A 15,233-nucleotide genomic window follows, 5' to 3' on the forward strand; every position below is an offset into this window, starting at 1 on the left:
AGGATAAAATCGATGACACATTGGATGCCAGCAACGGAGTGAGGTCTAGCGAGAATAGTGGAAGACCAGTGCCCAGAATGGATTTCGAGTGAAGCAGTATCATTCGTCATCAGGTTTCTTGTTTTTATATTAAGTCAAACAGAAATCAGAAATACTGGTTAGTTGCAGATAACGCATTGCATGCTGCCATCTGATGTATATTGAAGTTTTAATGAAATACTGGAAAATAAAGCATTCTGTCACCTCGAAAAATCATGTGGCGGTCCTTTTCCACGTCACATCATATTATACTGTAGTTAGGCGATAAAGTAGAATAATTGATGTGGCCCTTGTGCAGTGGTTATGGGCAGCTTCGTAAACCCGAGTCCAATGGCGATTCTATAGCAATCCAATTGTATCGCCAATTTATCACCCGATACGTACACACTTAAATCACATCCAATGTAATAGTGAAAAATCCTACGGCAGAAAAACATCTGTCGACAAAAACAAAAAGGTCAAAATAATGCTCCATCATTAAGGTAACATCATAGATTATTGATCCGCATGTTTATCGGATCGTAATTTATATATAGGAACGATACTTATGGTGAAAACCGCGGTATCGACTGCTCTGCCGCATCCGTTATATTACTACTGCATAGGGTTACGTATGACGTGACACACAAAGCGTTCCGCTATTATCATATACATATATGATCACATACATTACCTATGATTAGTAAGTACTATTCCATACTGTAGCTAGAAAATGTACGAGTACTATTCCTCGCTGTGTAACACTATCGTTGGTGTTTAGATGCACGTAACATAGATGCTTGTAGTCCAACAAAAACAGCAACAACATACATTGTTATTATGAGACATTGATATTACAAAGGGCGGTTATGGGAGAGTATACAATGTACCATCGTTGTGTCCTACTCCGTGCTGTGGCAATGATTATAGTGATGAAATCATTGTGTATCTGTGTATAAGTTTTCTGTTGTTCCACTGATGAGAGACTACGACCTTGAATCGTTTTCATAATGCTTGCGAGCAGTTGAAGAGCGATAGGGGCACGGGCGGAAACTGAACTGAACAGAACGCCGTCATCATCATAAACAATTTCAGCGTCATCATAACGTTAGTAAATAGCGTCCGTAAAAGGTACGCGTCGTCGGCAATTTTTGCTTCAGTAGCGGTAGCTGTGGTTACCCGACCGGTCCCATCTTATGATTACTCCCGCGCCACTTGAATATTATCTCCTTGGCACGCCTGAAATGGGTTTCCTACATTGTACTACACAACGTAGCTGCGTCGTGCTCTGCACAAAAGATGCGAACAGTATCAGTATCTCCCAAACGGTTCGTACGGTATCTGTTGCTTCATGTCGTCGTTGCTGTTGTTGTCAATATCTGAGCTCGTTGCCTGAAGTTTCCCCAATTTACAATCCGGAACATCATCACATAGAATATCTCAATATGTTTACATATATATGTACCTGTAATATTTAATTTCCGATTGCTACATCTTGAACAAAGGCATGTAAGCAATTATTGTGGACGTGTCGACAGTTGCGGATGAGGCTCAGCCGTAGAGAGAGATGCAAAAGTCGTCTGCTGATGACGAGGAATGCACAAATTCGATTCCTAACGATGGGGCTGATCAATACGGGTCCGGGCGCCACTGCGTATATTTAGTGTTTTGTTTGTTCTCGTCATATCGCTTGCCTCTGGAAATAGTTTAATGAGACATTGAAACCTTGCTTTTATTTAACGCAGTGACTGAGCTCTTGTGTCGGCCTGCAGATCTGTTTGTCATTAGTGTCGATCTAACTTAATTAGGCGAGAGGAAATGAAGAGCGTTTCGTGCTGATGACAGAATCGAATAGTCCACAGTAAAAATAAATGGCTGTCTTTTAAGACAACAACAAATGTTATTTTTAGTAAATATGTAGAAACTGTCCGGATGCTGCTGCAGCAGCAGTTACGCTAGTTAGAACCATCGCTCACTTGACTACATTTGTAGAGGCCTGGAGTACAACTGATTTGAGTCAGTCAGAAAAACATAAGCTGAAATTCACTTATTTTATGAAATATTTAAAAACATCGATAGTATACATCGAACTCTATCATTTTTTTTGGGTGACCCTCTAGTATCTGAAGTGCCTTAAAACTTTTGGCTCTACAACTCACTTGGCATCAGCCTAACGTCGTCATTAACTAAGGACGCACCCATTATAATCTGTAAAATATTTCTAGCCCATTCATAACTGTAACTGATTTTTATATTCCTACGATTTACCTTTTCATAGGAACCATGAATAGTAAAATCAAATCTTATTTAAATAAAATCATTTAACTAATTGTGACCGTTCGAGACATTGCATAGATCGAGGATTCGCCATCCGCGGAGCGGGCTCATTATCACCACTAAACTTCATCATTTTCATTGTTTCACTCATAAGTGAAATCGAATGGGAGTCCTGTGCACAGCGGAACCTTCCTGTCACAGCACGCCGACAGCATCGTCGCTTGGTTATAGCACACGTAAATCTGTTCCACGTGTCTTTGTGTGACAGCAAAAAAGAATACAACTGTAACCGTAATCACATTGCTTTGGGCACGTGCGGCGTATTTCGTTTCAGAAACTAAAGAGTCAGTGATTACGTTGGGCGTAAGCGAAGATTTGTCTGCCGACGACCCCGTAATGCTCAACCCCTGACCAGTTTCTCTACGAGTCGTTTCGTACTGCCTCTGGTCCTCTTTCACCAGACGCCGACGGGTAGGCATATGCATCATTAACATTAAACGCAGCTGTAGTAACAGCATACATAGTAGACACAGGAACGCTGACAGAAGCGGTGGTCATGACCGTGATAATTATCTTCATTTCCATAATAATAGTAATAAAGCACCACTATTAAGATAAAGACGAAGCTTAATCAAGTCGAAGTGTCAACACTAATGGATGATGTGATACTAGAGCAATGGCTTCACAATAAAGCTGAAGCCCTTAGCTTTTTTTTTTTTCGAATTTTATTTTGTCACCGTCAAGTAGCTGTGACCATAGTTTCTGCTTGTACAGTTCTATAGAGGCAGTTACTATTATTGTCGTTGCCTCACTCCCTGTTGGAGTTGTTATCTTCCCCTCTTTTTTGATGCCTCTGGATGTGTTAGGGGGGCGCGTTATAAACGCGTACCCCTTTCAAGACTGTTATGGTAACTATCTCCGTCGTCGCTTCACGGGAGAAAATAATCGTGTAAACACCGCTTTGCTAAAGCCCTTCACTTTGTGTCGTTCGCTGAGATGACACTCGTACCTTCTTGATCCTAATGTTGTTACTGGTGAGACGTTGATAGCACTTGTGATGATGCTGGTGTTAATGACATTGCTAATAGGCAGCAAAAGACCAGGCGATATATAGGCAATAGGGGTCGACGGGAACTGGGTATCTGTCAGCCCATTTTAATTTTTGCCGTTGTGATACCTATACGCTAGCTGTTGTGATGATGATCAAACCACTATCATCGTAGCAATAATATTGCAAACAGATGAAGATGTGATAGCTATGTTTTCTGTTGCCGATAGGAGAAACAATGGACCAAATAGAAAATATGGTTGTGTACACATGGAACAACACCTCAATGCTCGCTCAGAATTTTTCTATTTAATCAAAGGCTGACAATGATAGTGGTTGTTTCGTCTAGACATATGGTAAATGGAGAATGCGACGTTTACCTACCTAGTCTAATGTGTGATTTGATTCTCGTATATAATCCAGGTACTAGCTCAAGCCACATTTTTTGCCCTAGCTTTATCACCCTGTTCTTAGCATTATCCAAAGGACCAGTATATATCCATAGCTTTCCATATTCTTCCAGTGGTTTTTATTTACTGTTGTTGAGGGGCGTGTAATCGCGACCGAGTGTGCATTTGACTCATGGTTTGATTGTGAGGATGCGCGGGTCGCTGAATGCAAATAAGGGTCACCGATATTTATATGCTATAGCTGAGTGATGAGTGAGTGTGAAAAGACAATTGCTGAAACCGTTCCTAACGATGCGCTTCGGACCGTGCTGGGTAAAGGCAACATTTATATAGTATAATATTCTGCATGGAAATTAGCTCCCTCCATAACAGAGGAACCAAAAGTAGTCGCGCCACGCATCTAGGCAAGATGATTCATCTTGATACTACCAAAGAGCAGAATGTGTATATACAGATTACCCTTTTTTTTTTTTTTTTTTTGCCCTCTTTCCGCTAATCAAGTGTTGAATCAGAGGGAAGTCCCTTTATAAATATCCGTAGCGAGTTCACCTTAAACATTGGCTAATGGCTCAAAACTTTTATGCGTTCAAACATTGTTCAAGACATGCAATCGTCAGACTGGGCTTCTCGGCGATGTGTTGGGTCAGCAATGCGTCAAGCAAACAACAAGTATCCTTCTAATGTCGATGTAGCTGTCTGAAACATCGAAATAGATACGACAGTAATATTTATCGAAAATGTCAGCAGAAAAATGAACGTGTTAGGCGAAGAAGTACGTTATGCTACAGTCTTACGCGGACTCGTCAAACGACAAAACAATTAAATTTGCCGTTACATTTCTAAAGTCAATGAATAAATCGTCGATTCGTCCTCTGTATTCATAACATTCAACTGACTGTACAGCTAAAACGGGACTCTGATTGCTACACGGTCAAATGTTAGCCCAGTCTGGGGACCCAGTGGGAGCACGTTCTTCAAACCCCACTTGTTTTATGGTCTCTTTAGTATTGTAACACCAGCGAATTGTTGTACTGTCGATTTACATAGACATCGTTCGCATTGTGACTCCACCCCTTTTATCAGCTCTAAAAAGCGCAAGTGAATCCGCTTGTCTTACACATGATTACCCAACAGTCGGCGCTAGCCAATCTATCGAAGAGTTATTTTGCATCCTGCGATAGCATCATGATACGACCCATTTACAGTAGAAACGCCACTGACCCATTTGTAATGATAACAACTAGGTTCTTGTGATAGTTTAATAGGTAACGTACTACCTACTAGCCTAGGTTTGAGGCCTTCGTTTTGTGCTGGGAGCCAGCCATCTGACGGACTGGCTGCTTAACGGCGATACCGGGCATAAAACTCGAAACGTAGAATTTAAGTACTATTTACCTAATTATTATGATTACAGTATTAATTTTAACGACGACACTCTCCATGATTGTGTCTTTAATGTACTCGTTAAGCTTACAAAGAGCTTATGTAGAATTAGAGACGATAATAACAATTAGATTTTCTATCTATAACGATACTTCATATACACTTAACGTATAGTCATCATTGTCCATGGACAAAGCCAATATTGGACAAGCATTGCTAGACTGTACCCCTCCTGTGTGTACACTCTACCGTCATTGGCTTCCGTGTATATGTTTGTCGCTCTTATCTGATTTACGGTACAGATGGAAAAAATCATAATTTAACGTTATGGCTGGCAGCCATTAGCCGCTTGTTGGCATTGACAGAAGAATCGAAACGAAGATGATTGTTAGATAGCGACACCATCCTTTCTTGGACGCGTAGTCGTTGAGCGCCAAACTCGATTCCTTATATATATCTGAACTTCATTTGCAATAGCCATGGATCGTAGCCTGTACGCATTCACAGCATTTGGATGTGGCGTGATGTTCTGGACGCCGTTACCACCTTTGGCGTTACCACAAAAAAAGGTCATCGTTGTTATCCCATAACTATTGGATTCTGAACTGCAGGCTGTAGGTCGTGGAAATGTTGACCGATCCAAAGTAGTTATTTTGACGAAACTCCGTCAACAGCACTATCACTGCCAGCGTTTTCTTGTCTCCACCTCGTACGGTCCTTACAAAATTGTTGCGCAAACCTAAAGCTCTCCTATAAGACTCTGACGTGCGCAACGTGCATGTTAAACATACATACGCATGTTTCTGTTAACATGATCTGAACGATTTATGTATATATATATATATATATATATATATATATATATATGTATTTTTACTGCGCAATTAATAACGATCATTATTAATTGCGTAGTATAAATGAGTAAAAAAAATAATGAGTTCAAATAGAAGAAGTGTGCAGATTAATATTGTTGCTATTTGCGTAAATAGGCAAATTGAAAATCTCCGTAGTTCACGTTCTGTGAGTATTGAAAATACACATAGGGGGTACATAGTGTGGGGCTATGGACGTTTGGAAGCCTCATTTTATGAACGAATGCAAATCTAAATTAAATTATTATGACAAATTTCTTTTTATATTTTAGCAACTACAGAAACTATTCTGCACAAAAGCATCTGTTTAACATCCATTATACTTACATTAATTAATACATTCAAATCTAGGGCTACCTAGCTCTGATTGTAACGATGCTGTGATTACCAGTGGGACGTCTAGATGAAGTCCGGTCGAGCAGTTACTAAGCGTTACTCGCTAACAGCTTGTCTCTATAAGTTACGTAGATTATCGCATACAAATCGTCACTGTGATAGCGGAATTTGTAAAAATACTGTTCTTCAGTATAACACTCCGCATATCGCTGAACACCGCGTCACCGCAGATACCCTGAATTTATTCATGGATATTTGTGCAATTGCTAAAGAAAAATGTCACTCCATGGAAATACTGAAAGCCCCTAGTTTTTGCTTCGGCTCACTGATCGTTTTTATCTGATCACAATGCCAATACGCGGTATGTCTATTGGTGCATTTTTTTTCTGAGATGCCAACTGACATAAACTCGTTTTCGAAATTTATCAAAAAATAATTTTATGTCTTTCTAGGTGGTACCGTGTTGTTTCGATAATGACACTGGATGTTTCTGCGCTTTAGCTTAAGTGGAAATGGGTAACGCAAAATATATAATAACTAAACAAATTATCCTTTTAACGAACGAGTGGCTCTATTTTTGTTCTGGACAGAGGAGCTAAAATAAGTGCTTCACTAGAACAGGCCTGATATGACTGTACAACTATTAATAGTTTGTAATAGGCGTAATTAAATACAATGTAATTAAATTTGCCACATATAATTTACTTTGCCCTGAACTCCATTTAGCTAGTTCGAAGCTTTTTGTTTGTACTAGTTTGTGGAGAAAATATACATGTGGACATGACAATTAGTAAACTTTAAGCAGGCTAGATTTCAAGCGACAGCCGCAAAAGTATAACACGTTAGCTGAACGCTTCAGAGCGAAAAGAACAATCATACTGTTTATTGATTTACCCATCTTAAAAGATCAATTTTAGCGAGGGTAAAAGCCGCTGCCTTCCTAGAATTGCTGCATCTAATAATGGGTTTTATATTCTCCTCGGATAGTTGCTCCGTAGAGCCCAATATTCACCTGAATATTTTCGGAACGTCCCTGCCCCATGTGCGTCAGATGGCATTGGCGTACGTTTTCGTTTGAAAAGCCAACTGTGTATAATATTTAATCTTAACTGGGCAAAATTTATCTCATTTAAAAGAACAAATAATACATTAGACTATAGCAAAGCCGCCCGTTCAAAGCCAACCTAAGTTAGCGGGAAGTATCGATCTGGCTCTTTTGTTTGCCAACTCAAACTTTAACGAACACGTTCGTGCCAGTGAGTCCCCGCGATGACGGACAACGAACTTTTAACCCGGGTGTAGGTATATATATAGTTTGTATTATGCTAGAGTGCTTAATTAAGCCAACTTGAAACGTTTACTTATTTAATTAATCAAATCAGTAAAGAACTTAGATCGTCTAGTCCTTTATTTGATTAGGTACGAATTAAGCATGAAACAATTTAGTTCAATGACTGTACCCTCCCTAAGTGATAAATAGGGATATCAGCTATTCGATAGAAGAAATGTGGCTTTGATCTAATTGTTCCTATTGCTGCTATCCCGTCCCCTAAAATCGCTTAGGCCAATGGTAGTTGTTTCTGCATTGTCGGCCGGCCTGCCTGTCACTCGAAGCAAGCTGGCTGACGTCGATGCAGAAGTAAGATCTTTGTTACTTGCAACATGATAACTTACGTTACGTTTTGTCCAGATGACGGACGTGGCGACAGTGATGTGGCGTCAGTGGGTGATGAGCGATTTGATTAGATTTTTGTGACAAATGAACACTCGGACAAAATTTGTACAAACGGCTCAGGTTTATGCTGCAACGATCGCTCGGTTATTAACAGTTTAGGATAGTAACTGGTTGATAGGGAACGTATATTGACGGAAGGCAAGCTGACAGATTGTACCTAATTAAAGATGATAAATCGAAGCAGAACGACAGCGAGTACCGTTCAGCTAATGAAATTCGTGATATCTATCCCATCACTAACTGATATTCTCGCTTACTCCAAACAATGACTGTTTCGATATAACTTTCCTCTAAATTTTACTCGTACATAATCGAAGCCTCACTTATTCTTAGTAGTGGAGACTAGCTGAATTCTGTACGCCAAATTGTTCCCTGTTCAATTAGCAACGTGATACTGCGGTTGCGCCGGTCGATTCACCGCTTGCCCCACACTAACCAATTGAAGATATTGTTTCCGGCTTGTCATAAGACGAAATAAGCCGTTAACTGATCGAGCTTTACCAGACTTACTGTGTCAGGTAGACTTTTTAGCGCTATCCCTGTTAACTTGGCAGAGGCTGACGCCGCGATCTTCGTGGACCAAGACTGCCTTCCCAGAGCCGCGTCAACAACGTCTTCAATTTTTTGGATGTCAGTTGTACGTACGTGCCATAGATATGGTCTGCAATGATACGTTAATCGCATCACTCAAGTGACGGTTGACGCGTCCGTATCCGAGGGCGAACTCTATTTGTCCGTGAATCTGCCTGATCGTCTCTACGGGCACACATATCTGAATCGGTCTGTATTTGTTTGTAGTGTTTATCTGTGCAAACATCCAAGTCAGCGTTTAACGGAAGCAGTTACGCTAATTATAGTAGTTGCGTATTTAACTGTTGTCAAATTGAATCAATCGGTGTCATTTTTTTGCAGTTTGACTTCATTTGTAGCATTCTTACAACAACAGTGAAGTCAACATGCGCAAGACTCATATCCACTAAGTCGGGATTTTACTACAACTCCACTACAAACCGATAACATTTTTTTTGTTTAATGAATATTATTTATTACTATTGTTCCTTCTGTTATTGTTATCGTTATTGTACGTCGGCGACGTTGATCTTCTAGCTCAATATTGGCGATACTGTTGTTCTATACATCCGTACAAGGTGAAGGTCATTATCACCCTGAACGCAATTAATTGATTCAAAGCAACGGCTCGATAAAGCACGCATAGATAGACGGGCGAAAATTTGAAGGTACCGCCCGTCTGCCTTTTTCCCGTCGCTGTCAAACCGCGTTGCGGTCGTGTTGGCTTCTGCAAACGAATAACAGTACTTTTGTTTGTTGTCAATGGTACACGATCGGCAACGCTGGGATATCGCCACGAAACAGCATCAGCAGCGGCTGAATGAGCTGCAATAACTCATAACGTATAAAATTGTTATTTGCAGCACAACGGCTTGCCTCGTCAGTCAATCCGTAGTTGGATGGGAGTAGAACCAGAATAATAGACATGATAAAACATAATAGCCTGAAATTTGGTCATCGTCTCCATGGTGCGTACGTGTATAAGCTCCGCGACATTGGATATCGTCCATGCATCAATGTATCATAGATGCGGAACACAGTAATTTCGTAATAGAGCACTATACAAACCTTTTTTTTTGCGATTTACTATACCAGACAGCTTCGTCTGTCCGGATTAAAATAAAAAAAGGCGCGCAGTTGAAACCCATAGAAATTTCCACATCTACAATTCAACTATCTAGCGCATTATATATATATGAAGTATCGAAATTTTAGAAATGTAATAATGATACCGAGTATAGTATCGTTCGGCAATGGGTACGCTGAAGCCGTGATGAAGAATAGCGTGTATCGAAGATTTTCGAAATTTTGAACTTGTCAACGCTGTTGAAATTCAACTAATGTCGAGCATATGTCTCTAAACACGAAACTAGATTTGAAAATTTCAATATAATCTTTTTTCCATTAGTTTTTATGAAATCAACATCTAGCCTCATTTTCAGTCTGTTTCGCTTCACGAATGGTGCCTTACAAATATATTCATTTTTGACACTTATGATTACCATATTATCAACCTCTATAATGACTGGACGATCAGTCACTGACAGTCGTAGCCTCAGCCATGACCAACGACGGACCTGTACCAATTACTTGCACACCTAACGGCCATTTCTATTCGTTGGTAAACGGCAGAGTTTTATTTTCAGGAAGTGCTTTTTCCTCTTTTCCTTCATCGATTCTTTCTTTCTTTTGTTTCAAATTAGCATCGGCATTGTCTCAATGATAGCCGGTGCCGCTTTCAGCTAAAATGAACGACGGCTATCAATGTGACAATCTTAGAGGCTTCAGCTACAGTTCGCGCTACAGTGACTATACGGCATTGTCTATTTGTAAAGCTCACAACTTAGAATGGACAAACGGCAATTCGTTTGCCTTTGGCGTTTTGAACGCTTCTCCACTATAGTAGATACACAAAATGCTAATTTAAATGACTGCAAACATTATTTAATGCAACATTCACGCAACAAAGCAATGGCAAGTTTTCAGAGACAAACTAGAACAAGAAGCTCGAGAAGCGCTGAGTGTACCAAAAGGAGCTGTCAATGGCGATACCGTCTCTCGTAGCTGGGGGCATCACTGTGTGACGGCCCACGTAGGCCTTAAGTGTTTGATTGTGCAGTATCTGAAGCAGGATTTAAAAATGACCTTTGAATTCCAAACACGAATTCCGAATCATTTAGCTCAACTGGCATTCTCTCACTGCCTCAACTATTTAGCTGAATTCTACTGATTAGATGGGAACCGAGCTCTTGAGACAGTAGCTAATATTGCTTAGAACATGGAATAGGAAGTACTTACTGCTTAGCGACTGAAAAAAGTAGGCATTTTCCGTCACAAAACAATAAGGCGGAAGGGTGGAATGATATCCGAACCCCGTTCATGTCAGTAGCCCCATGTTATTTTAAAAATAGGCCTCTTTCAGCTCGGTGTTCCTATCCTACATGTGCAAGAAAGTACTGACTCATGCTAGTCTCCTTGCTCTTTATCAGTCAAAATTCCGGTACTTCGACGTCGACCCGGAAAGTAGCTCACGCACAAACCATTACATATAGCCTAAATTTTTCCTTTTGAGCGATTCCATAGCATCTATCAAAGATAGTACCGCTCTTTCGACGCACGCATACAACGACTACGGTAGCGGCACGCTCAGCCCCGGGAGGTATGCTTGTATCTTGACAACACTGACCGCACTGTAACTCGCTCGTCAGACGTGATTTAGGGCGATAGATGCTTTGCACGCCAATTCCGTTGATGTTTGTCCCTTCCCCTGACCTGGCTACATGGCATTACGTTATTTGCCCTATCTACGATTGACAAGTGGCAACAAAAATATACGTATGTTGCTTTTTCTAGGCCACCTCTGTTAGAGGCTAGCGTCCGTCCTCAGCCTTGCTGCCAATAACGACGTAACGAGGCGATGACCCTTTATCACCAAAATAACACCAAAATAATCGATATAATACATAATCTAAACAAACAATAAAAATAAGAGTAGAAATATTAGAGAGCGTTGATAGATTTGGCAAAGAATATTGCGCTGCGGGAACCTTGGCTCGTTGTTGATTGAAAAATCCAATGAAATATATCTATAAAACTCTTGTCTGGTCACGGAACGGTATACCTTTAATGGCAGTAAGTTGAAATAAATAAATAAATAAATAATATATGTATCTATTGAACTTAACTTTTCATCGAAATCATTCTCGTCATAGCGGCACAGTTGTCAAGCTAGCGAAAATAAATTCAACTGTTAAGTTAGCATATATACAGCTGTGGATCGCCAATTTTAAGGATACACATTGTTTGTGGGCAAGTGTTATTATATTTGCCATTATTTTTAATCTCGAAAAAGTAGATATACTGCCTAGGCAGGAGGGTCTGCACCGTACCTTCATCGGTGCGAGACAATATCAGTAAAATCTGGCGCAAGATTCTATGACTATCCAGGTGGCAATGATTCGACTTGCGCGCAGTAGGACAACGTTGTTGTTATTGTCCTTCTTCATTTTGCTATCCAAGTACCCAAAAGTCATACGAGACAGTGTTGTAATAGCCATTTGACATAATCGTTCGTGGTGCGCAACATGCAACAAATACCTATGAATAATATAATTTTAACGATTTATGTGTGTATTCTATATATCCGCTGTTATATTCCGTTCGATCCACCGATGTGTCTATGGGTTATGTAAGCCTTTGACGAGCAAAGAGGCAAGCAGGAAAATTTTAACACTCAGATGACTGCTAGAGGATTACGTCGTTTTAACTATTCTGTGCGACGATAACTGCTGACGCAACTGTGACAGCGTTGCCTGAACTGGATAGCCTTCTTCCGTTCAGGGATATGATAGCAACTAGTGTGACTGCTGGCGTTGTCACTGCACCTGAGGTCGTCATTGTCATAATCACGCTATGATTGCACCCCGCGCCAGTTTATCTGCTTTAGTCCATTATTGTTGCTTTGTTATATGTGCTGAAGGGGGGGGGGATGGCGGTAAATATATGGATATCCATAGGTTGTAGATGTAAGCATTCGAAGCTTTCTCATTAACGACAGATTAGCGCGTGTGCTATTGACAAAAGCAGTACCAACTATCGCTGCAGAAGCAATGACACTTGCAACACTGTAACTGTAATCTATCGATAACCTACAATTTTAGGGTTGAAGAGCACAGTAAAGCCAAGCTGTTTTCTTAAATCAGCGAAATTCTTTTTTTTTTTATTTTTCCGCTAAAAAGGCGGGGAGCGCCTGAACAGAGAAGCTGGAGTCGATTTAAGCGTTCGTTATTGATCTTTTCTTTATTCTGATTGAAACAAATGGACTTTACTAGTCTGTCTCCTTTGTTAAGTGAAGTTTTGAAGCGAAATGGATTTAAGCAATGAGAAAGCTGGCGGCAGCAGCAGCGAACGAACTAACGGTAAACTATAAAATGATTGATGATTTCTTAATGGAGTTCTATACCATGATTGCTCTATGAGCTAGTGGATATATGGCAGGCAGACGGGTTGTAGCCGGTGGCCGGGAGAGCCAGATATGCATGCCGCCGAATGGCTCGATCATATGAAACTATAGTTTCACACAATTTTCGCTACCCGACCAATATCAGCTTATCTGCCCATCCGTGACCTCGACAACTAGAAACTCGTCAACAGTCATCGTTTTTAGTCGAACGAAGAATGCATTGTGACGTTTCCGAAAAACGTCAAACTATACTTAATGGAAGGAGAGAGACAATCGGTAGAATCTGCTTAAGCCCGCAGCGGCATGTGACCTCAAGTGAACGAAACGATGCCCTAAACGAGCCGCCAATGCGGGAATAAATGAACCCAATTCAAGGGAGTGGGCGAGCAGACCACCGTTTTAGGAGAACCATTCTGTCATAACGGACTGTTTCAAGCAGCTGAAATAATGTACTAGATTTCAACAGCACTTAATTACAGTGCTTGTAGCTAATCAGCATACGAAAACAACAGAACATAGAGATTTACTAGCGACACTTGATTAATGAGGATGGTATATATATATATATATATATATATATATAGATTTGCATTAATGTGTCTATCGTCAGTCGTAAAATGAATCCTAGGTCTCAATTTTTGTTAGCTATTTAAAGTGATAAATAATTTTCTCGATAGATTCGATTTACCCTGAACTCGTAAAACCACTAGACTCACTTCCTGGGTAGGCTGAAACTGCTGAGCGTGTAAAAATCATGAAAAGTAACAACGATAACATATGTATTCATTATGTTCTATGTAATAAGTTGGCAGATTGTGGAAACACCTATGACTATCGTATATTTTTTTATTCGTAAATGACCAAACATGCTATTTTTAGCTATGTATAACTTCGTTCACAGCCAGCAGTTCTAATAGTGGATTAGTACAAAATATTTTAGAGATGAAGTAACGAAGACGGCGTCTTTTTTTTAAGTCCAAGTGTCATGGCCTGGCTTGCTGGCCGCTGGGTGCTGCTTTCAGGCGCCTGTTTCTGCAGGGGGTTTCTTCAAGCACTAGCTGCTGCCGCAACAGCCCAGTAGTATACGATGCCCAGAGCATAGGCATGCATCAACGGTAGATATCGTAGTATGACGTAAGTGTAACATGTTGCTATGCTTGTTTTAAGTTTAACGCCCGATCTTCGCGCCTCGTTCTGTTGGACTCGGCGTCACGTTTCGACGGACGCCTACGCCGGCGGTAAGGAAAGTCGTGTTGTAGCAGCTGGAGAAGCTGCCAGTAACAAAACAGACATTTACGCCGCCTACTGAAAAACTTAATCTTTCAAAATCAGACAGTTGTCTTTTCAAATATCGAAAATAAAGCTATGATCCGTATGAAAAAAGTAAGAAGATCCCTATTATTATAAAACAATCCGACTCGATTTAACAGCAGTAACAGTAGTACGTTCTGTTACTGAAGACCTTCTCAGCGGTTGGCTAGTGAATTTATTCGAGGTAGCATCTTTGAAGTTTCGAGTGGTATATACCGAAGGCCGAAGATCGAAGAATTTTTCATATTTTTGCCTTTACTTGTTGTTTCCTGGTCTGTACTAAAGGATAGTACGTGTATGTAGTAATAGTAGCAATAATCAGCGACCTGATGAACGATTCACACCGCTGTCGATCGAGTATTGTGGGTGAAACAGTGACGAGTAAATCTGAACTGTTGTCTCGCACACTGCAACAAAGCCATTGACATCGTTTATACAATGTCTATCACAATGATGTTAGCGGTAGTGGTGACCTAAAGAACTAAAACGGAGATGGTCAACATAATACAAGGAGCGAACCCGGCTCTTTCGGCACGCTTCACTTATGTGCAATAGCTATCAGCTTAAGCTCGCTATATTCATTACAGTATAAGACTATAAGTTACAGCAGTGAGTGTTGTTGTAATTTTAGGGGTCAACAACTCCTACGGTTTAGCATTCTGATGTCCATACCTTAGAAAGGTCCGCTAGCGAAAACAGCTTCGTCTAGAAATATCGAATCCGTACACGGCACATGGTACCGTATATTGATGGTGGTTTCTAAGTTCTGTTCTTAATTTTATTACTGAAACATCAAGTGAACTCATTTTTG

General features: G+C 40.4%; 1 protein-coding gene across 17 annotated transcripts in view; it reads right to left on the reverse strand.

Annotated features, from left to right (window-relative positions):
• The window catches only part of LOC111250947 (uncharacterized), a 128,211-nt gene that overhangs the window by 57,156 nt on the left and 55,822 nt on the right, over window positions 1-15,233 (reverse strand). For 6 of the 17 annotated variants that reach the window (XM_086991289.1, XM_086991288.1, XM_086991296.1 and 3 more), the window contains 2 exons: window positions 1,484-1,714; window positions 244-476 (listed from right to left, as the gene is read on the reverse strand). The exons of 8 other annotated variants lie outside the window; for them this stretch is intronic. The gene's annotated coding sequence lies outside the window, so the exon portion shown is untranslated. The remainder of the gene's footprint in view (window positions 1-243; window positions 477-1,483; window positions 1,715-15,233) is intronic. 3 more of the 17 variants (XM_086991292.1, XM_086991299.1, XM_086991291.1) reach the window with 2 other exon arrangements.

Source organism: Varroa destructor, unplaced genomic scaffold (assembly GCF_002443255.2).
Source record: "Varroa destructor unplaced genomic scaffold, Vdes_3.0 BEIS01000005.1, whole genome shotgun sequence".
Classification (NCBI taxonomy): domain Eukaryota; kingdom Metazoa; phylum Arthropoda; class Arachnida; order Mesostigmata; family Varroidae; genus Varroa; species Varroa destructor.